This window comes from Nannobrachium achirus (genome assembly GCF_963921795.1).
Source record: "Nannobrachium achirus genome assembly, chromosome: 13".
Classification (NCBI taxonomy): domain Eukaryota; kingdom Metazoa; phylum Chordata; class Actinopteri; order Myctophiformes; family Myctophidae; genus Nannobrachium; species Nannobrachium achirus.
This window is the reverse complement of record NC_137833.1, coordinates 612,913-634,563: the sequence shown is the minus strand read 5'-3', so window position 1 is coordinate 634,563 and position 21,651 is coordinate 612,913. Positions and strand designations below refer to the sequence as shown.

The 21,651-nt window shown below is 43.6% G+C and overlaps 1 pseudogene across 1 annotated transcript in view; it reads right to left on the bottom strand.

The window, feature by feature from the left end:
* Positions 1-21,651, bottom strand: part of LOC308296727 (LIM domain-binding protein 3-like) — an 87,084-nt pseudogene that overhangs the window by 33,850 nt on the left and 31,583 nt on the right. Inside the window, exons 4-5 of the transcript in view lie at positions 16,228-16,433; positions 9,599-9,768 (exon numbers count right to left, since the gene is read on the bottom strand). The product of the transcript in view is annotated as an LIM domain-binding protein 3-like (transcript). The remainder of the gene's footprint in view (positions 1-9,598; positions 9,769-16,227; positions 16,434-21,651) is intronic.

Here is a 21,651-nt window from a genome sequence, read left to right as displayed (position 1 = left end):
CCCCATGGACGCACAGTGAAACAGCGCCCCCAAGTGGACACACAGTGACATGTCTCTGAGCACACAGTGCATGAACACACCAAGATGGAGGAGAGAGAGACAGAAGAGAAGAGAGAGAGAGAGAAGAGAGACAGACAGATGAGAGGAGAAGAGAGACAGACAGGAGTCTAGCAGCAGCAGTGGTGGACCGGTGGATGACCCCTCGACCCTGGACCCTGTGACCTGTGACCTAGATAGATACCTTTATTATCCCAAGGGGGAAATTCTGTGACCCCAGCTGATGTTGTAAAGTGTGTGATGAGCGTTCTGTAATGTTGCCTTATGTAATGTTACATATTAATATACAGTATGTAACCATGCTGTTATGTAACAGCATTCTGTAACCAGCTGATTTTGGAAAGGCAAACACTTCAATCCAAGTTTAACCTTCTCCACGGTGCGTGGTACTGAAACACACTGATATTTCTAAAGTAGGGTGGAGTGGTGAAGTTTGAATGTTGGTGACAGAGAGAGAGAGAGAGAGAGAGAGAGAGAGAGAGAGAGAGAGAGAGAGAGAGAGAGAGAGAGAGAGAGAGAGAGAGAAGAGCCACAAAGACAAACTGTAGTGTTTTGTTTGTGAATTTCATCGCAAATCGACTTCTAAATCATCAAATGATGAAACGTCTAAACTTCTCCTGACTTCAGAAACACACCCTGGACAGCCGACACATCCAAACGTCCCTCAATGTGTTGACAGACAGTTAAAGAGACAACAAACACAGTTAAACCAGAGACTACGGAAACGCTAAAGACCTCCGAAAGACACACAACTCATGTGTTTCCACCAATCAGGCTGCTCACCTAACGAAGCCTTAAATTCATGGAGATTAAATCTACCAAAAACAATCCATCCTGTTCTACTCCTTACTCACTGCTGACAAGCCTCGTTACCAAGCATACGCTGCCCTCTTGTGGTGATGTCTGCTCAGTACAGTTGTCAGCATAGGGAAGGTGACTGGCGTTTGCATTGTTTTAATGAAGCAGGTTTAGTAGGTTTAGTTTAGGTTTAGTAGGGTTGAGTGCAGGACACCAGGAGGCGCTGTTATCAAGCAATACAACATTAAGCAGGCTATGCCAGAGAGAGAGATCATTCTGTTTCAGCCATTATATTCTCATAAACATTAATCATTTCATGTGATTAAGATAAATCATATAGTCTGTATTCGGTTCATTTTTTTCTCTCTTTTTTTTTTCTTTTTCAGAAAAATGTAGAACAGAAATGTCCATTATTTTAGCAATGTGGTGGTGTGTTTTAAAACCTGAAGAAAGAAAGAAAGAAAGAAAGAAAGAAAGAAAGAAAGAAAGAAAGAAAGAAAAGAGAGGAGACCACGCTGAACACAGTAACTTCATTTAGACTCTAGAAATAACAGATTTACAAGCTCTATTCCCCCCCCCCCCACCACCACCCGTAATTATCTTCAGCAACAACAGTCTCATGAGTCTGAGCTTGTAGGTTCGTTGGCCTTTAAGACGCTGGGGTTGGAGAGGTCAGAGTGACATGCTGGGGACAGGGAGAGGCCATGCTTTAGTGAGTGTGATGTCATATAATATAATATAATATAATATAATATATATAATATAATATAATATAATATAATATAATATATAGATGATATATTATGACATCATCATGTAATGTGAGGTAGCAATTATGTATCAATTAGTCCTATTATTGGACCACTGCCATTGAAACCGTGCAGTCATCTTCCCCAGGAAGGCTCGATTGATTGTCTGAAGTACTTAAAGGTCTGTCTGTCTCTCTGACTGTCTGTCCTCTCTGACTGTCTCTCTCACTGTCTCTCTGACTGTCTGTCTCTCTGTCTGACTGTCTCCGACCACCAAACCTTTCGTCAGGAAGGTCCGGTTTCAACCTCAGAATGACGTCATTCACATCTTCTGAAAAGCCTGAATTACCCGAATTAGAGTTGGGAAAGCTGCCAGAACTCTGTCAGAACTCAGTCAGAACTCAGTCAGAACTCTGTCAGAACTCTGTCAGAACTCTGTCAGAAAGCTGTCAGAACTCTGTCAGAACTCAGTCAGAACTCAGTCAGAACTCTGTCAGAACTCTGTCAGAAAGCTGTCAGAACTCTGTCAGAAGTCTGTCAGAACTATGTCAGAACTCTGTCAGAAAGCTGTCAGAACTCTGTCAGAAAGCTGTCAGAACTCTGTCAGAACTCTGTCAGAAAGCTGTCAGAAATCTGTCAGAACTCTGTCAGAACTCTGTCAGAACTCTGTCAGAAAGCTGTCAGAACTCTGGGACGAACAGTTCTGTGGTCGGAGACAGTATGGACAGGCCTTTAAGTTAAGGCATAAGAGCTTCTACTTAAGACAATCAAAATAGAGCCCTTAAGTGTGTGAGAGGAAAGGACATCAAGTTAAGTTAAGTAAGTTATAACTACAAAATGATGGCATTGAGAAGTTCTTATGGGGCAGAGGTCAGGTTGACAACATCGATAAAGTTATTCGAATTCCTCCCCCATCTTTATTGTAGTTCAGAACCTCTGTCAACAGAAGAGACCAAAGACGCAAAAGAACAGACTGGAGCTTTAAGTTAGTTTGCTTTTTCAAGGGCAGGAGAGTCAGTAAACAGGAAGTATAGTAATGGTGATGTCATAATGATGCACCGATAAAGCTTGCATTTTCACATTAAGGGAAGTGTGTGTAGTATTGTTAATGCTGTGTAGTAGAGTTAATATGTTGATATTCTGTGAATACGTTAAGGGAAGTGTGTGTAGTATTGTTAATGCTGTGTAGTAGAGTTAATATGTTGATCTTCTATGAATACGAGATTGAACTGACAGGTAAAACAACACCAATGACTCTCATGTTTAAGATAAGCTACACCTGACATCTATTCCCTCAACCTAATCTGGAACACAAGCTTACTTTAACAACTATGAATTATAAAGTAGACTTCAGCTTATTATTATGATACTCCATAGAAGCACACAGTCCCTCCTGAGTTCTCTGAAGAATCTAATTCATACGTTTATGGACAACGTCCATATATGGTCATACGTTTATGGACAACGTCCATATATGGTCATACGTTTATGGACAACGTCCCGAGAAGACCCATGGCATTGAAAGACTCAAGGGGATTCTGATGTCCACTTTGTGATTGTTTGGAAAAAGACATGTGAGGCTTTCCCGTTTCTAAAAATAGATAAAATATGCACACATTTGCACAAGTTTTCCTACATTTTCCATGAAAACCCAACAAAGTGTGCTCACATGAGCGTGCACGCACGCACGCACGCACGTACGCACGCACGCACGCACGCCACGCAGGCACAATCAAATTCCAACTAATCTCACTTGCGACAGTAACGACTGCAAAGTGTCTGGTTTATCACATCTATGTAGCGTATAAACAAACGACTAGTGGTTCAACCATCAGTGTGTATCACTATCTGCGCTACGCTGTGTTGTCTCATCATAACAACACAAACTTAACCACTTAAACCCCAGAATCCCTGTTGTGGGGAAAATCTTACGGAGAAAATTAAGCCTTTGTCGATCGGGTATTTTCAGGGAAAGCTTTTCCCACGATTACGGAAAACGGAAGAGACACTAGTACAGAGCCCTGGGGGTTTACGTGGTTAAAAACCAAGTTCTACTGGAGATGGGAGGAGGAGATGGGAGCAACAGGGAGAGGAGGTGAAAGGTGAAGGAGGGAGCTGAGGAAGAGGAGATCAGATTTAACGTGAGAACGCAGGAGGCTGTCAGCAGGAGGAGAAGGAGGAGGAGAAGAAGAGGAGGAGGAGAAGAAGGAGACGCTGGTGGAGGAGTGATGAAGGACGAGGAAGATGAGGAGGTCAGAGGTCAGCTACCAGGACATACATACTGTACTCACTCACGGACCAGCATGCATTGCGTGCGGGGTGGGGTTCTTTGTTATTGGCCGGGAGGGCGAGGGAGAGGCGGGGTCAAAGACTGCGGCGGCAAGCAGTTAGAAAACGACTTCCAACCAAACGCAAGAGAGACGTTTCACCCAAAGAAAGAAAAACTATGAGCTACAGTTGCTGCTCTGATAGATGGATATTTATTGATCCTGGAGGATTTCACTGATAGATGGATATCTATTGATCCTGGAGGATTTTACTGATAGATGGATATTATTGATCCTGGAGGATTTCACTGATAGATGGATATTTATTGATCCTGGAGGATTTCACTGATAGATGGATATTTATTGATCCTGGAGGATTTTACTGATAGATGGATATTTATTGATCCTGGAGGATTTCACTGATAGATGGATATTTATTGATCCTGGAGGATTTCACTGAGTGATTCAGTCTGTATGGCTGAAGACAATTTCCTCTCAGGATCGTCCTTAAGAGAAGAGTGTCATCAGCGTATAGTTTGTTCTTTTCCAATGACTGAATCACTGTGTCCGCTCACTTCTTTAAGCTGAGACGGAATCCAGCCTCACTGATGCATTCTGGGTGAAAGGCCCCTTTAGAAACAGTCCAAGTATTAGCTTTTAGCTTTTAGCTACAACACAGCTAGCCAGCCAGCCATGTGACACTTTCCTTGCTGACAACCGGACGGGCAGAATTACCTTCCAAACCATCCATCTGTCCCGGGACTCTTTGCTACTCACAGATCTGAACACAGGCTCTGTGGAGCTTGACTCAAAAGCCAAAAGAAACAACAACAACAAAAACAGACGAAGTCAGCAGAAACAACATGAAAACCTGTCAGCGCAGAAAAGAGATGAGCAACAGAAACGTGTTCTCTGTAACAGTGGGATAATAAAGACATGACTCGTTCATTTTCTTTCAGAGCAACTGGATGCTCTTCTGTCACTTTTTCACTCACAGGTCGGATGTCCTGCTTCAGGAGGACGTCCACGACCAGTCGACCACGCCGCCTCGACGCCGCCTCGTCCTCGGGTTGAAGACTTCATGTCTCCTGTTCTCTCAACACGTCATGAAGACTTCATGTCTCTGTCCTCTCAACACGTCATGAAGACTTCATATCTCTGTTCTCTCAACACGTCATGAAGACTTCATATCTCTGTTCTCTCAACACGTCATGAAGACTTCATGTCTCTGTTCTCTCAACACGTCAAAAACACCTGCTGGACTTCACCTCTGAACTTATGATTACCTTTAAGTCTTACCGTAACTCTTACTGTAACTCTTACTGTAACTCTTACTGTAAGTCTTACTGTAACTCTTACTGTAAGTCTTACTGTAAGTCTTACTGTAACTCTTACTGTAACTCTTACTGTAAGTCTTACTGTAAGTCTTACTGTAACTCTTACTGTAACTCTTACTGTAACTCTTACTGTAAGTCTTACTGTAAGTCTTACTGTAAGTCTTACTGTAAGTATCCCTGGCAGGCAAGATGTTCTTCCTCTAAGAACTCTTCTCTCTAAGATGACGGTCACATTTGTGGTGGAGATTGGAACTACAGTACAACGACTACACAGTTCCATCCCAGCGTGGGGTGGAAATATCAAACTGTGTTGCTTTACTAACATTGTCTTCCCCTGCATGCAGGGTTAGCCTAACCCTAACCCTAACTTAGCCTAACCCTAACCCTAACACTGCAGTACATGCAGTGTTGTGTTCTATATGAATAAAGCTCTTCCCCTGCATGTCGTACATGCAGTGTTGTGTTCTATGTGGAGAAAGCTCTTCCCCTGCATGTCGTACATGCAGTGTTGTGTTCTATGTGAAGAAAGCTCTTTGAAAAAGTGAATGCCCTGGTAGACCTTTCAACGTAACGTATCTGACAGGCATTATGCACTGGAGTCTGCCCTGCCGTCTGCCCCCGCCCCCGCCCCACCCCGCCCCCCGCCCCGCCCTGCCCCGCCCCCGCCTGCCCTGCCCCGCCCTGCCCCGCCCTGCCCTGCCCTGCCCTGCCCTGCCCTGCCCTGCCCCGCCCTGCCCCGCCCCACCCCGCCCTGCCCCGCCCTGCCCCGCCCTGGCCTCAGGAATGGCAGCGAAACGTAGATCAAATAAACTCTGAGTTACAACTCTGCAAACATTCTGCAAACATCCTAAACATTCTACGCTCACCGATGAGACAAATAAACAGCGATGTCCCAGCAGCACAACAACCAGAATACTTCAATAAAGACCAAAACAATCAATGTTTTAGTTTTGTCCTGTTTTACAAGCCGTAGTCACTTTATTTGTATGTCATCACAATGTCAAACTCAAACAGAGACAGTTTGTGTGAAGTTCCAGTACATGTTAGGGCATCAACCACCTGTGATCTCCAAAAGTTGAGTTGAAGTCGACTTTATCGTTTGATGACGTCATCACATCACACACGACCCCCCAGTTATTTTGGGGGGTCCCCAGATGATTAACTTAATGTGAAACAATGTTTTCTCACTCAACAGTAAACAAACCAACATAAAGTTTAAGTGTATAGAGTGTATCTTCACATTTCTAAAGTGACAATTTAAGGACCAAATAGTCAAATCTATAGAGGCAGAAATTGTGTAAATAGCTGATTGCGTTGTGAGCATGTAGATCTGCTATTTTCACAATAGAAAGTATTATTATTTTTTTCAACTTCTACTTTCGACTTTCTCCGGTGGGAGTCGACTTGTGTAATGAAGTCGACTGAGTTGACTTGTCAACTTTTTGGTTAATGCCCTCGTACATGTACAGTAGGAGCTCTGGTGTTAGGCAGAAACCAAGCGTATGTGTTTGTATCCAAACGTATGAATATATTCATTAACTATCTATCTATATATTATGTAAGATGACATTGGGCTCTCATCCTTCTAGACGCCAACACGACCCTCTTCCTCCTCTAAACTCCCATCCTCCTCATCATCACTGTTTCCTCCTCTCTTTCTCAACCTGCTTTGACCTGCTGCTGGTCGCTATGGTAACGACCCCCCCGCCCTGCTCTGACCCTAGCAGGCAGCGTTAAGCATCTGGGCTGACAGGCCGGTGTGCCAATCTCTCAGCTTGGCAAAACGAGGACCCTTTACTTCTGAGTCAAACAGTTCCCTGTGGCATGGAGAGAGAGAGAGAGAGAGAGACAGAGAGAGAGAGAGAGAGAGAGAGAGAGAGAGAGAGAGAGAGAGAGAGAGAGAGAGAGAGAGAGAGAGAGATGAAGAAGAAGAAGAGATGAGTGGCAGCTTCATGACGGACACTCTCCCCTCCACGAGGACAGAGAGACTTTTACAGTCAAATACTTCCCATGTCATTTATCAACAGCAACAGCTTTGACCAGGTCTGTGTGTGTGTGTGTGTGTGTGTGTGTGTGTGTGTGTGTGTGTGTGTGTGTGTGTGTGTGTGTGTGTGTGTGTGTGTGTGTGTGTGGCGGGGGGGGGGGGGGGGGGGGGGGTCATTGGAACACAAGCCTCGATACTGAAAGAGATTTTACCAACGCATCGTCTCCTGTCTGGTTTGGAGTCTGGGGGGTCTGGGGGAGTCTATGGTTACTTTGGACCCTCAGGATCTTGGGGTCTAGGTTTTGGACCCTCAGGGTCTTGGGGTCTAGGTTTTGGATCCTGTGGATCTTGGGGTCTAGGTTTTGGATCCTGTGGATCTTGGGGTCTAGGTATTGGATCCTGTGGATCTTGGGGTCTAGGTTTTGGATCATGTGGATCTTGGGGTCTAGGTTTTGGATCCTCAGGATCTTAGTTTAGGTGAGAACCAGAAGCTCTCTGTCTCCTGGCCACCTCAGCTCACCATAGATGAGTTTACTGTGGATTGATCCTTTCAGAGCAGGACTTTCTATAGACGTCTGATATAACGTCTGCCCCACACATAAACACACCCTGAGAAACTGAACACAACTCACTGACAGAAAATGTCCAAATATCACATATCCAAATAATATCTACGCTATTTGTGCACAACCTGCTCCAGCTCCAGCAAGCTACGCAGCTGTGATCAGGGGGGGGGGGTCAGTAGGCTACATGAGTATGAATGGTCTGACTTTGGAAGGATTAATTTGGAGCATGGAGGCACCTTTAGAGCCTTGAGGACCATGGGTTGGAATATCTGGGTCTTGGGGTCTATGGTGTCGAGTCTCAGGGTCTATGGTGTGGAGGTCTATGGAGACTAGCCTATCAGAACGGCCCACATTAAGGGGTCTATAGTGTGGAGGTCTATGGAGCCAATCAGAACGCCCCACAGACCATCAGGTTTAGGGGCCAGGGGTCAGGAGGTCAGCTGAGCTCTGCTGCTGCTAGCTGGTCCTACCTGGACCTTCTGAGAGCCTCCACATCTGGATCCTGAACTGTAGAGAGAGAGAGAGAGAGAGAGAGAGAGAGAGAGAGAGAGAGAGAGAGAGAGAGAGAGAGAGAGAGAGAGGGAGGTAAACAGAGAGAATGGATGAGTTATCTTAAGTTCCACAGGGATTTAAAAAACAATGATGGTCAATCTTAGCTGTGGTCCGTAGCGTTAGAATGAGTTCTCCTTAACATCTGGTGCGTCCGCAGGAATGGCTGCTCACCCTCTGGTCTGTTAGAGTGTCACGGTGGCTGTGGCCATTTGAAGGCTTACTCTACTTAGTGGACTCACTCTGGGCTCCCCTCCAAACGCCATAACACCCAATGAGACTAATGCTCTGTTAATGTGGTCCTCTGACCTGCGCAGCAGCAGTGAGTTTGCACCGTGATGGAGACCACTAAAAAACAGACAAGAGGTTGCGCAGTCATTCCTGCGGTTGCACCGGATGGTTACCGAACATATCGCTGAGGAGAGCTCCTTCTAACGCTACGGCTCAGAGCATGTAAGGTCCATCTCAGCAGTTCTGGCTGGATGCTTGCAGTGCAAAGATAACCAAGTAAAGTTCCCCCATAAACAAGAACAATATTTCAATAGTCACTCAAAGCTGAAGCTACAACCAAGTGACACATTATGTGCAACGAAATGCTGTTCTGAATGCATGTGTGTAATTAAGGAGTTTAAGCAACGGCGGTTTTCAGGACGGCTCCGCTAGGCGGAAGGACAGCTGCTATGACGCAATCGCTGTAGCAGTCAAAATCGCTAACAGCCGTCGGCGACGGGTTCCCACCCCTTTTACTGAACTCTTTGGTTCCCATGGTGACGTGTCTATACAGCAGACGTTGTAGACGCTATGTGGAAAGGTACTGTTGTTTTGGGTTTCCTGGGGCAATCTGTCCAGATCATGCATGTCACACATGTCTTCTTCTTCTTCTTCTTTTTTAGTTTTTTTTACTCTCAAAAAGCGCCTGCAATGTAGTGCATTTGAAACTACATTGCAGTGCACATCATGGGGTGATCACTGCTTGCCTCCTGTGAATTGTTTTATTTTTATTTTTGTTTATTTTATTTGTATTTCGTTGCTGAGTGAGGTCAGCAGACAAAGTGACATGAGTGAGATTAGTGAAATGTGCCAATGTCAACCAGAAACATTGGTAGCTTCTGCCGTAGTAGGAAGAAGGTTTATCTATCGAGCACTGATCCGTTTCTGCTTACCGGAGTGGACTGCCGTAGCTGCCGTTGCTTAAAGTCCCTAATAGCTGCAGGGTGGCTGCTGTGCCACAGCTCAAAGATAATCTTTGTCGCAGCGCCCGTTGAGGTGAATATTTACAGTGTAGACTTACGGTACTCGGTGCCGGTGATGTGCGCCAGGACTCTGAAGGATTTGGACTGCAGCTGGGTGGCGTGCCGGGTCCACTCCTCCATGTCCAGGTCTTCCTTCCCACCGGTGTTCAGAACCGCTTGGTAGACGGGAGACGCCACGTCTACGACGCGCTCTTTGACTGGGAGAGCACTGGACCACAGACACACCAGGACCAGCCAACCACAACACAGAGCAACCAACCACACCAACCAACCACAGACACACAACACACCAACCAACCACAGACCATACAACCACAGACCAACCAGGACAACCAGACCAACCAAACACAGACCAACCAACCACAGACACGCAACACCAACCAGTCCCGCCCCCACAGCCCCACCCCAAGAGGAAAAGAAACCCAGAACCCGAGTCAGCAACCAAAAAACACTGAAAACCCAACAGGTTTCAATCCAACCTGGAAGGTTTTCCACTTAAAGAACACTGTGTGTCGTCGTACTGGGGAGGCACTGTCATCACTGTCGTCAATATGAACGATCGGTATGTGACAGTGTGTCAGCCAGTGGTTCTCAACGGGAGGTCCCGGGACCCCCCCGGGGGTCCTTGAGGAGGGGTCGGGGGTCCCGGGAGGGAGTTCCCAGCTAAATGATTGATAGTCAGGAAACCAAAAATGGAAGCTGGTCCTGGGGATCAAGAGTTTGTATCATGCATAATTATGCAATTTGGGGGTGATTGACATAAAATAAAATAAACACACTGAGAACCACTGGTGTGAACCACTCACACCCCCCCCCCCCCCCCCCCCCCCATCATGTTGTCTCCATAAACCAAAGACAATGTGAACGGGCATTCTGCATGTCATGTGTACCATAAAGATCATGTTGTGTACCATAAAGATCATGTTGTGTACCATAAAGATCATGTTGTGTACCATAAAGACCATGTTGTGTACCATAAAGATCATGTTGTGTAGCATAAAGATCATGTTGTGTAGCATAAAGATCTTGTTGTGTAGCGTACACATCAGGACAATGACACAAATCTCTCTCTATAGTTCTGTTGGATTGTCTGTCTTGAAACACACTCAACATAAACGCTTTGGAAGTTGAGGAAAAAGAGAAGGAAAATAAAATAAGAATGTTTGATGTGAGGTTGGAAATGTGAATGATTTTTTTTAATGAAAAATAAACGTAATAAATCATCATGGATTTGATGTGGTGTTGAAGTGAGCTGAACATTGTGTCTGTTAGTGAGGTTAGAAAGCTCGTATGAAGCACAAGCTGCTGCACAGTCAAATGATGACACCAAACCAGGGGTCGGCAACCCAAAATGTTGAAAGAGCCATATTGGACCAAAGAAACTAAAAACAAATCTGTCTGGAGCCGCAAACAATTATAAAAGCCTTATATATCGTGGAAACCTTGTATGTCCAAACTTCGTTTTGTATTTATCATTTACAAAATGAACTAAACCGCGAGGCGTTGTGTGCTTGTAGATTGGCTGTTTTCACTAGTTTTGTGCGTCATTATATTGGCCTACTGTCAAAATGACTAAGTAGGCTACAAATACACAATGAGCATTACATTTAATATTTATTCGACACATTTTTACAGCATTGGAAAGCGTTAAGAATGTTTGTGTCATGTTTGTCCTCCTACAAAAATGTATATATTTTCCCCCTATCTTTTTCCCTTTATACATTTTTGAAAAAGCTCCAGGGAGCCACTAGGGTGGCGCTAAAGACCCGCATGTGGCTCTAGAGCCGCGGGTTGCTGACCCCCGCACCAAATCCATAAAGATTTTTTTAATGTGTTCTGATTTTACTGTGTCGCCACAAGCCACTGCATGCATCTCCAAAGCCCCAATATGTTTCTATTCAAATTGATGCATACAAAAAAAATGGTTAAATAGCAGATCTACAAGCTCACAATGCACCACACTGCGATGGATTGTGAACTTGTAGATCTGCAATTTTCTAAATAGGGCTTTAGTGGTCAAATTACTTGCTTTGGTCAACAAACCACACCTTACATAGAGCATTTGTGAAGTGAAACATTTCACCACTAGAACACAGTGTGATTAAATACAGATTAAATGCAGATTAAATACAGATTAAAAGCAGAGGAACCTCAGACAGAAGGAAGGATGGAAGGATCGCTCAGAACTTTCACTTGGTCTTTCAGAAGGTGAAGTTTGGACCCTCTGGTCTCCATAATGTTTATCTGTTCTTCATATCCTCCTACTTTAGAATAAACACTCCATAATATGGCAGCAGGACCATTGGGTTTCTTTTACATTTTCTATAATTGACTACAAAGGGACCCCAACACAAACAAGCTTAACAGCTTTCTTGTGTTTTTTATCCTTTTAGTTGACCTTGTATCAGTGAACTGTAGGCCTACTGTCCTGTAGTTTTTCCAATGCAAACTTCTAATAAAGTATTCTAATAAAGTATTCTAATAAAGTATTTGATCGATCAATGTAACCTGCTCTCCTCTTCTATCAAAACCTCACAAGTTGGTCTCAAATATCTATTCCCTGTTATCTCCACTAGGGGGAGCTGCAAAGACATGTAAGGAGCTGCACCAGTCTGTATGGAGAGAGAATCATGTGTACATAATAAAATCTGCTGTAGCAGCAATATAATAATGGGTTGGATGAAGAATAGAGAATCTGCCAAATGTGTGATCTCAATGAAATACAAAATGAGTGTCATTTTGTTCTGTAATTTCCCTTTTTTGGGAGAGTCAGAGAAGAGTTATTTAATAATATTAACTATGTTCATTTGTTGGATAATGGATATCAGTGACTCACAACTTATTAACTGTTTATTTGAAAAGCAGCAAACTACTTAGAGAAAGCTTGGGACTTGGGGAAAAAGCCTTGTAGAGCTTGTTCTGTTTTGTTCGTCTTTTTCTCCGCTATCTGTGTTGTGTATGATCAGCAATACCGGTAACCAGGTATATAAAATAATAGATCTACTGTATATGTTAACTTTGTTTGAAAATGTGTCATATAATCCCATGAGGGAGGGGCCACAAGCTGGCATGACACTTGAATAAAATGATTCATTCATTCATTCATATAATGTGGTGAATGTTTTAGTCAATTATCTCTGTTGTCCAAAGTAAAAGCTGGCTGAACTGCAGCTGGACAGAACAACCAATTAGCTGAGAGGTTCAATACTTTCCTCTATTTGTTTTACAGTCACACTATGTTATTGTTACATTATTACTCGTCTATCAAGCAGTTTGGTTCGCACGGCTCTGATCCCAGATTGAATGTCTCCCCTCTACGCTGGCTGTGTCTCCCTACGCTCGCTGTGTCTCCCCTCTACGCTCTGTGCCCCCCTACGCTATCCTCACTACCACTATCCTAGATCTGAAAACCAAAGTGTAAAATGACCAGTAATCAATCAAAATTAACAAATAAACTAAAGTGAAATGTCATTGGATGAGAGAACGGTACAGTAAGGTGAAATGTCATTGGATGAGAGAACGGTACAGTAAGGTGATGGAACGGTGTTTCCTCATTAAAACGTGGTTCCGCTCATTGAGACTAGGATACATCAGAGGAGGGGGAAGATGGAAAACGTCAGCTGACCAAACAAGATGGATGACGGTGGAGCGCATGGTCTCACCGGGATCACGTTTGGACTCTTTTGCATATAAATGGACATCAGTCTTCCATGCATCCATTATAACACAACACAACAGAACACAACACCCTGAGCAATCTTCCAGATGAAACATGTATTGTTAGCATTTTATAACTCCGGTAAGGTCCAATCAAGAACATTCTGTGCGTCCGTTCAACAACTCAGACCCTCCCGTCTAGATGTAGTAAATTATAGACCCGAGTAGCACTGTGCTTGGTTGCATTTTTTCCCACCTACACCGAATCTCTTCTCCAAAAAATAGCAGATCTACAAGCACACGACGCAGACGTGACAAAACAGAGGTCAACACAGAGTTCAAGCAGAGCAGGCAGAGAGCGTCAAACAGTCACAGACACACACAACGCACAACATTCAACACACAACACAACAGTCACAGACACACAACGCTGCGACCCTGCTTTTATACTGGTTTGCACTCCGGCGTCGCTGTTTTCCCCAAAACAGTCCATCTTGAAGCTCAAGATCAGTGAATCGTTATGAGCTCATGAGCTTGTTATGAGCTTATATATCACGTTATGAGCTTATATATCACGTTATGAGCTTATATATCACGTTATGAGCTTATATATCACATTATGAGCTTATATATCACGTTATGAGCTTATATATCACGTTATGAGCTTATGAGCTTGTTATGAGCTTATATATCACGTTAAGAGTTTATATATCACGTTATGAGCTTATATATCACGTTATGAGCTTATATATCATGTTATGAGCTATATATCACGTTATGAGCTTATATATCACGTTATGAGCTTATGAGCTTGTTATGAGCTTATATATCACGTTATGAGCTTATATATCACGTTATGAGCTTATATATCATGTTATGAGCTTATATATCACGTTATGAGCTTATATATCATGTTATGAGCTTATATATCACGTTATGAGCTTATATATCACGTTATGAGCTTATGAGCTTGTTATGAGCTTATATATCATGTTATGAGCTTATATATCATGTTATGAGCTTATATATCACGTTATGAGCTTATATATCATGTTATGAGCTTATATATCACGTTATGAGCTTATATATCACGTTATGAGCTTATGAGCTTGTTATGAGCTTATATATCACGTTATATATGCCTATTTTGGGGTGTGCAACACTGCCGTGCAACAAAATATAAATCAGGCCTGAGAAACGGACACATGAAGGCGGGACTTGCGATATGCCGCCTGGATGGGCGGGGTTATGGGGGGAAAGGTTAAAGGTCGTGCGGGTGTACTTACGCCAGGGGGGAGTCAGCAGCTTGCTCTCTGCAGCCGGCCGAGGGATTTGATTGGGTCAGGGGATTTGTTTTTGATTGGCAGGGAGGCGGGGGGCGGGGCAAGCAGCATGGCATGATGGGGGAATGTCGGAGAGCGCATTAACCGGTGAGATGTGGGCGGAGTTGAGATGTGGGCGGAGTTGAGATGTGGGCGGGGTCGAGTCGTAAAGGAAGTGAAGACAGAAATGTTAGACAGAAGGCGAGCTAGCCAGGAGCAGCTTGAAATGCACTGAAATGTTTTGTTCTTAATGTTCTTGTCATTTAGACGAGCCTGCAACGCATTTCACTGAACTGAAAATGAATTTGAATGTAGAAGGAATGTTTCTTAACAATAAATACATTGAAAAAGAAAGAATCTGTACAACGCATGAATCAAACAAACATCTATAGAAGCACACACACACACACACACTGTGTGACATCTGTCTCGTACACACCGTGACCAATGAAGCACACACCAGACATACATTAGCATAATGTCTAATAATATGATAATGATTGTCTTATAGTAACAAGGTCTTATATTATAAGACTGGACTGACTGGGAGAGGAGAGGAAGAGAGGAGAGGAGATAGGAGAGGAAGAGAGGAGAGGAAAGAGGAGAAGAGAGGAGCCTCAGGTTGGTGGGAGGAACCAGTAGCAGCGGTAGGATGATGAACAGGTTAGCAGAGGGTGAATAATTACGGTAGGCTAGCGGTAGGAGAGCAGGGGGGGTATTTACTGGGACTGGCAAGCGATGGGACAGAAAACAGGCTAGCGGTAGGCTAGCGGTAGGACAGTAGGGCTAACGGTAGGACATTACAGCCAGCGGTAGGCCAGTAGGGCTAACGGTAGGACAGTAGGGCTAACGGTAGGACAGTAGGGCTAACGGTAGGACATTAGAGCCAGCGGTAGGACAGTAGGGCTAACGGTAGGACAGTAGGGCTAACGGTAGGACAGTAGGGCTAACGGTAGGACAGTAGGGCTAACGGTAGGACATTAGAGCCAGCGGTAGGACAGTAGGGCTAACGGTAGGCCAGTAGGGCTAACGGTAGGACATTAGAGCTAACGGTAGACCAGTAGGGCTAACGGTAGGACAGTAGGGCTAACGGTAGGACAGTAGGGCTAACGGTAGGACAGTAGGGCTAACGGTAGGCCAGTAGAGCCAGCGGTAGGCCAGTAGGGCTAGCGGTAGGCCAGTAGGGCTAGCGGTAGGCCAGTAGGCCTAACGTTAGGACAGTAGGGCTAACGGTAGGACAGTAGGGCTAACAGTAGGCCAGTAGGCCTAATGGTAGGCCAGTAGAGCCAGCGGTAGGCCAGTAGGCCTAACGATAGGACAGTAGGGCTAACGGTAGGACATTATTGCCAGCGGTAGACCAGTAGAGCTAACGGTAGACCAGTAGGGCTAACGGTAGGACATTAGAGCTAACGGTAGGCCAGTAGAGCTAACGGTAGACCAGTAGGGCTAACGGTAGACCAGTAGGGCTAACGGTAGGCCGGTAGAGCTAACGGTAGGCCGGTAGGCCTAACGGTAGGACAGTAGGGCTAACGGTAGGACAGTAGGGCTAACGGTAGGCCAGTAGGGCTAACGGTAGACCAGTAGGGCTAAAGGTAGGCCAGTAGAGCTAGCGGTAGGACATTAGAGCCAGCGGTAGGACATTATTGCCAGCGGTAGGCCAGTAGGGCTAACGGTAGGATAGTTCTTACCCTTCCTGTCCCTTATGCTGGCTCTGGCCAGCGATGGCGTCCATGATGGCGTCCTGAGAGTACATGCTGATGGGCGTGTTGTACTGGGCATGGATGATGGTGGCCTTACCGCCCGGACCCTTCACCTCGATGGGCTTATGGGTGGAGAGGGCCGAGTCCTTCAGGACCCCCGGGTTAAAGCTGGGGGGGGGGGGGGCAGGGGTTAGGTGACAAGGTGACAACAACAGGATGACAGTACAGTGACAGTTTAAATGTTTTACTCATTTGAAAAAACCTTTTAAAAAAGTTCAAATAGCCGATCTACAAGCTCACAACGTGACAGTGTAGATTAAACTATCGTCACTTTTTAAAAATGTTTTTAAAATGTATTTAAATAAAATACAGAAAAGGTTTTAGGCGTAAGGGGGAAGACAGGACATGCATTATGCACATGCAAGCATGCTACTCTGTCACAATGCACACACACACACATACGCACGCACGCGCACGCACGCACGCACGCACGCACGCACGCACGCACGCACACACAGAACATGCAACAAACTATGACCTCATCAACATCAAACCGAGCCTTGCTAAAAGCGCTTCAACCACATTCTGGATTATATAGAACAACTAGAAGAGAAAATTTCTAAGAAATTTTAAGTGTGCCTGCAGCTCGCTAAGTCTGTGCAACCTTGTGTAGCGGTTGGTGTTAGCATTAGCGTTATTTCATTTGACGCAACCCGCGTGTCTGTATGACAAACGGTTCACGAGATCAAGGGTCACTTCCTGTTTGGTGAGGGGCACTTCCTGTTTGGCGAAATAGGCCCCAATTAAGGTCATGGACGATTAATGAATTAAAGCTGCAAGCAGCGATGACCAGGCCCTCGCAGCTCTACCCACGTCACAAGGCCAGCAGCCAATCAGAAACCAAACAGGAAGTCAGCCATTTCGACTAATTAGTGGCGTTTTGGAGCATTTTTGGCCGTTATCACGGGTCGCACTTTAACAACAGTTTTTTGAGAAAAAATTGTTTTGTGAGAAAAAAAAAAATTGAGAAAAAAATGTTGAGAAAAACATTTTTTGAGAAAAAAAATTTTTTGAGAAAAAAAATTTGAGAAAAAAAAATTTGAGAAAAAAAAATTTGAGAAAAAAAAATTTTGAGAAAAAAAAAATTTGAGAAAAAAAATTTGAGAAAAAAAAAATTTGAGAAAAAAAAATTTGAGAAAAAAAAATTTTGAGAAAAAAAAAAATTTGAGAAAAAAAAATTTGAGAAAAAAAAAATTGAGAAAAAAAAAATTGAGAAAAAAAAAATTGAGAAAAAAAGAAAAGGTATGACACCAGCCGCAAGTCTGTACGACAAACGGTTCATGAGTTATAGAGGCACTTCCTGTTTGGTGAAGGGCACTTCCTGTTAAAGAGGGGGCGAGGCTTAATCAATTACAGCTCATCCCTATTGGTCGGAAAAAGACCAAAGTTGTGTGAGCATTTTACATTTTAAATGACGTTGCTAGGCAAAAGTATGGCAGTTATGTGGCGCCAAAGTTTCTGGTTTTTTTTCGGAGTCCCCCATTCAAAGTCAATGGAGTTTTTGGGCGTTGTTTTTTGCGAATTACATCGCAATCGGAAAGCGGATCGGAAAGAAAAGTAATAGCACACCATTCCCGGCCGAGCCGCACATTTTGATGTATATATTGCGGGGGTGGCGTAAATCGTGCGGCAGTTATTACGTGCCGAAGTTTCCCCCATTCTAAGTCAATGGGGTTTTTTGGCGTCGTTTTTTGCGAATTACGTCGCAATGGTAACGCGGATCGGAAAGAAAAGTAATAGCACACCATTCCCGGCCGAGCCGCACGTTTTGATGTATATATTGCGGCGGTGGCGTAAATTGTGCGGCAGTTATTACGTGCAGAAATTCGTGGCGAAAGACTTAATTAACTAGAAGAGAACATTTCTAAGAAATTTTAAGTGTGCCTGCAGCTCGCTAAGTCTGTGCAACCTTGTGTAGCGGTTGGTGTTAGCATTAGCGTTATTTCATTTGACGCAACCCGCGTGTCTGTATGACAAACGGTTCACGAGATCAAGGGTCACTTCCTGTTTGGTGAGGGGCACTTCCTGTTTGGCGAAATAGGCCCCAATTAAGGTCATGGACGATTAATGAATTAAAGCTGCAAGCAGCGATGACCAGGCCCTCGCAGCTCTACCCACGTCACAAGGCCAGCAGCCAATCAGAAACCAAACAGGAAGTCAGCCATTTCGACTAATTAGTGGCGTTTTGGAGCATTTTTGGCCGTTATCACGGGTCGCACTTTAACGACAGTTTTTTGAGAAAAAATTGTTTTGTGAGAAAAAAAATTTGAGAAAAAAACTTTTTTGAGAAAAAGAAATTTTGAAAAAAAAATTGTGAGAAAAAAAAATCTTGAGAAAAAAAAATGTGAGAAAAAAAAATGTTGAGAAAAAAATAATTTTGAGAAAACAATTTTGAGAAAAAAAAATTGAGAAAAAAAAAATTTTGAGAAAAAAAATTTGAGAAAAAATTTTTTTGAGAAAAAAAAAATTGAGAAAAAAATGTTGAGAAAAAACATTTTTTGAGAAAAAAAATTTTTTGAGAAAAAAAATTGAGAAAAAAAATTTGAGAAAAAAAAATTTGAGAAAAAAAAAATTGAGAAAAAAAAAATTTGAGAAAAAAAATTTGAGAAAAAAAAAATTTGAGAAAAAAAAATTTGAGAAAAAAAATTTTTGAGAAAAAAAAATTTGAGAAAAAAAAATTTGAGAAAAAAAAAATTGAGAAAAAAAAAATTGAGAAAAAAAAAATTGAGAAAAAAAGAAAAGGTATGACACCAGCCGCAAGTCTGTACGACAAACGGTTCATGAGTTATAGAGGCACTTCCTGTTTGGTGAAGGGCACTTCCTGTTAAAGAGGGGGCGAGGCTTAATCAATTACAGCTCATCCCTATTGGTCGGAAAAAGACCAAAGTTGTGTGAGCATTTTACATTTTAAATGACGTTGCTAGGCAAAAGTATGGCAGAGTTATGTGGCGCCAAAGTTTATGGGTTTTTTTCGGAGTCCCCCATTCAAAGTCAATGGAGTTTTTGGGCGTTGTTTTTTGCGAATTACATCGCAATCGGAAAGCGGATCGGAAAGAAAAGTAATAGCACACCATTCCCGGCCGAGCCGCACATTTTGATGTATATATCAAAATGCGGGTGGCGTAAATTTTTTGATGTATATATCAAAACGCGGGTGGCGTAAATCGTGCGGCAGTTATTACGTGCCGAAGTTTCCCCCATTCTAAGTCAATGGGGTTTTTTGGCGTCGTTTTTTGCGAATTACGTCGCAATGGTAACGCGGATCGGAAAGAAAAGTAATAGCACACCATTCCCGGCCGAGCCGCACGTTTTGATGTATATATTGCGGCGGTGGCGTAAATTGTGCGGCAGTTATTACGTGCAGAAATTCGTGGCGAAAGACTTAATGACTTAATGACTTAAGTATGGCGGATTACAATAAGTGTTTTGCTATTGCATAGCAGGCACACTTAATTAAGTATGGCGGATTACAATAAGTGTTTTGCTATTGCATAGCAGGCACACTTAATAAGATATATATTGTAAGAGCCATTTGAGCCTTATTTCTTATTCTGATGACATCACTGAAGGGGAGGGCATTGTCAAGGCCAAATTGCCTGGGTAGCCTATTTATGTGTTTTAATTTAATTTGAGAGCACACGTCAAACTTACCCAGCCATCAGCAACCAGTAGTGCTCCAGGTATTGGACCTGGGCCCTAACCCTAACCCTAACCTTAACCTTAACCCTAACCCTAAACCTAACCTTAACCCTAACCTTAACCTTAACCTTAACCCTAACCCTAAACCTAACCTTAACCCTAAACCTAACCTTAACCCTAAATCTAACCTTAACCCTAAATCTAACCTTAACCCTAAACCTAACCTTAACCCTAAATCTAACCTTAACCCTAAACCTAACCTTAACCCTAACCTCAGTAGCTAACCTGCTGACGGTGTTGGGACCAACGGGGACCAACTGTACCTGACAGTTCTTATATGATCTAAGATTCTTCTGTGGGGATTTCAATGCAAAACACAACCCGGGGAAACAGCACCATCTGCTGGCATAACGTCAGGACAACACTAGTATATACGCTGGGGGTGAACATTAGCCAAACAGCAGATCTACAAGCTCACAACATATCAAACAATCAATGCATAAGATCTACAAGCTCACAACATCTCAAACAACCCTGTATGGTGGACCGTAGAAGAAGGTAAAAGATGGCAGGGCCCAGCATAGAGCCCTGTGGGACCCCGCACGGTCCACCATACAGGGTTAAAGATGTTGTGATGTCACTTTATCTTCTACTGAACCATAAACACACACAGCAAACTGACAACTGCAAACACTGCACACACACACACACACACACACGTACACACACGTACGCAAACACTCACGCATGCACACACACACACACACAAACGTGCACACACACACACACACACACACACACACACACACACACACACACACACACACACACACACACACACACACACACACACACACACACACACACACACACAGCCTACGCACAAACAACCAAACATGGGCAATACTGACTTTCCAGGCGCGTTGGTGATAACCTATCATTACCAAGATGGAGATAGAGAGAGAGAGAGAGACAGAGAGAGAGAGAGAGAGAGAGAGAGAGAGAGAGAGAGAGAGAGAGAGAGAGAGAGAGAGAGAGAGAGAGAGAGAGAGGGATAAAAACATAATGATGATTAAAGACAGCTTTGACCTCTGCTTTGTGAAGGTCGTCTGGAGGTCATGTGACATCACAGCTTATGGAGGGACCAGAAAGGTCTCTTCCCATAATGCACCCTGGTAACAACACAGTGACCTCACAGTGACCTCACAGTAACAACACAGTGACCTCCATATGTAGAAATATTGGAACAGGTTTTACTTAAAGCTATACTGTGTAAGTCATATTCTGGCCAGGATTTGGGGATTAAGAGGTTAAGAATCCTTCACCATCGTAACCACTGTAGCTGAGGGAAGCTACTTCCTGAAGAGACGGCAGATACGCTGTGATTGGCCGGTAGTGTATCATGTGTGTATGATCCGCGATGTGATTGGCCAACGTACACACAACGTATACAGATGATGCAGATGATGTAATTTTGCCGCAAAATTCTCCCCCCCCCCCCCCTCACGGCTCATAGAAAACATATAAAGAGAAGGCTTTAGAAGCTGAAAATAACGGAGTGGGGGTTCTAAAACTTTAGCGATTTAACAGTTAGGACAATTTTAAGATTTGTTTTTATAAAAAAAAGTTACATGGTATAACTTTAAGTTAAAGTAGCACTGTTACAAGTAGGCTGGAATGTGCGTAAAAGCACTAAAGTATTTGTATCAAACT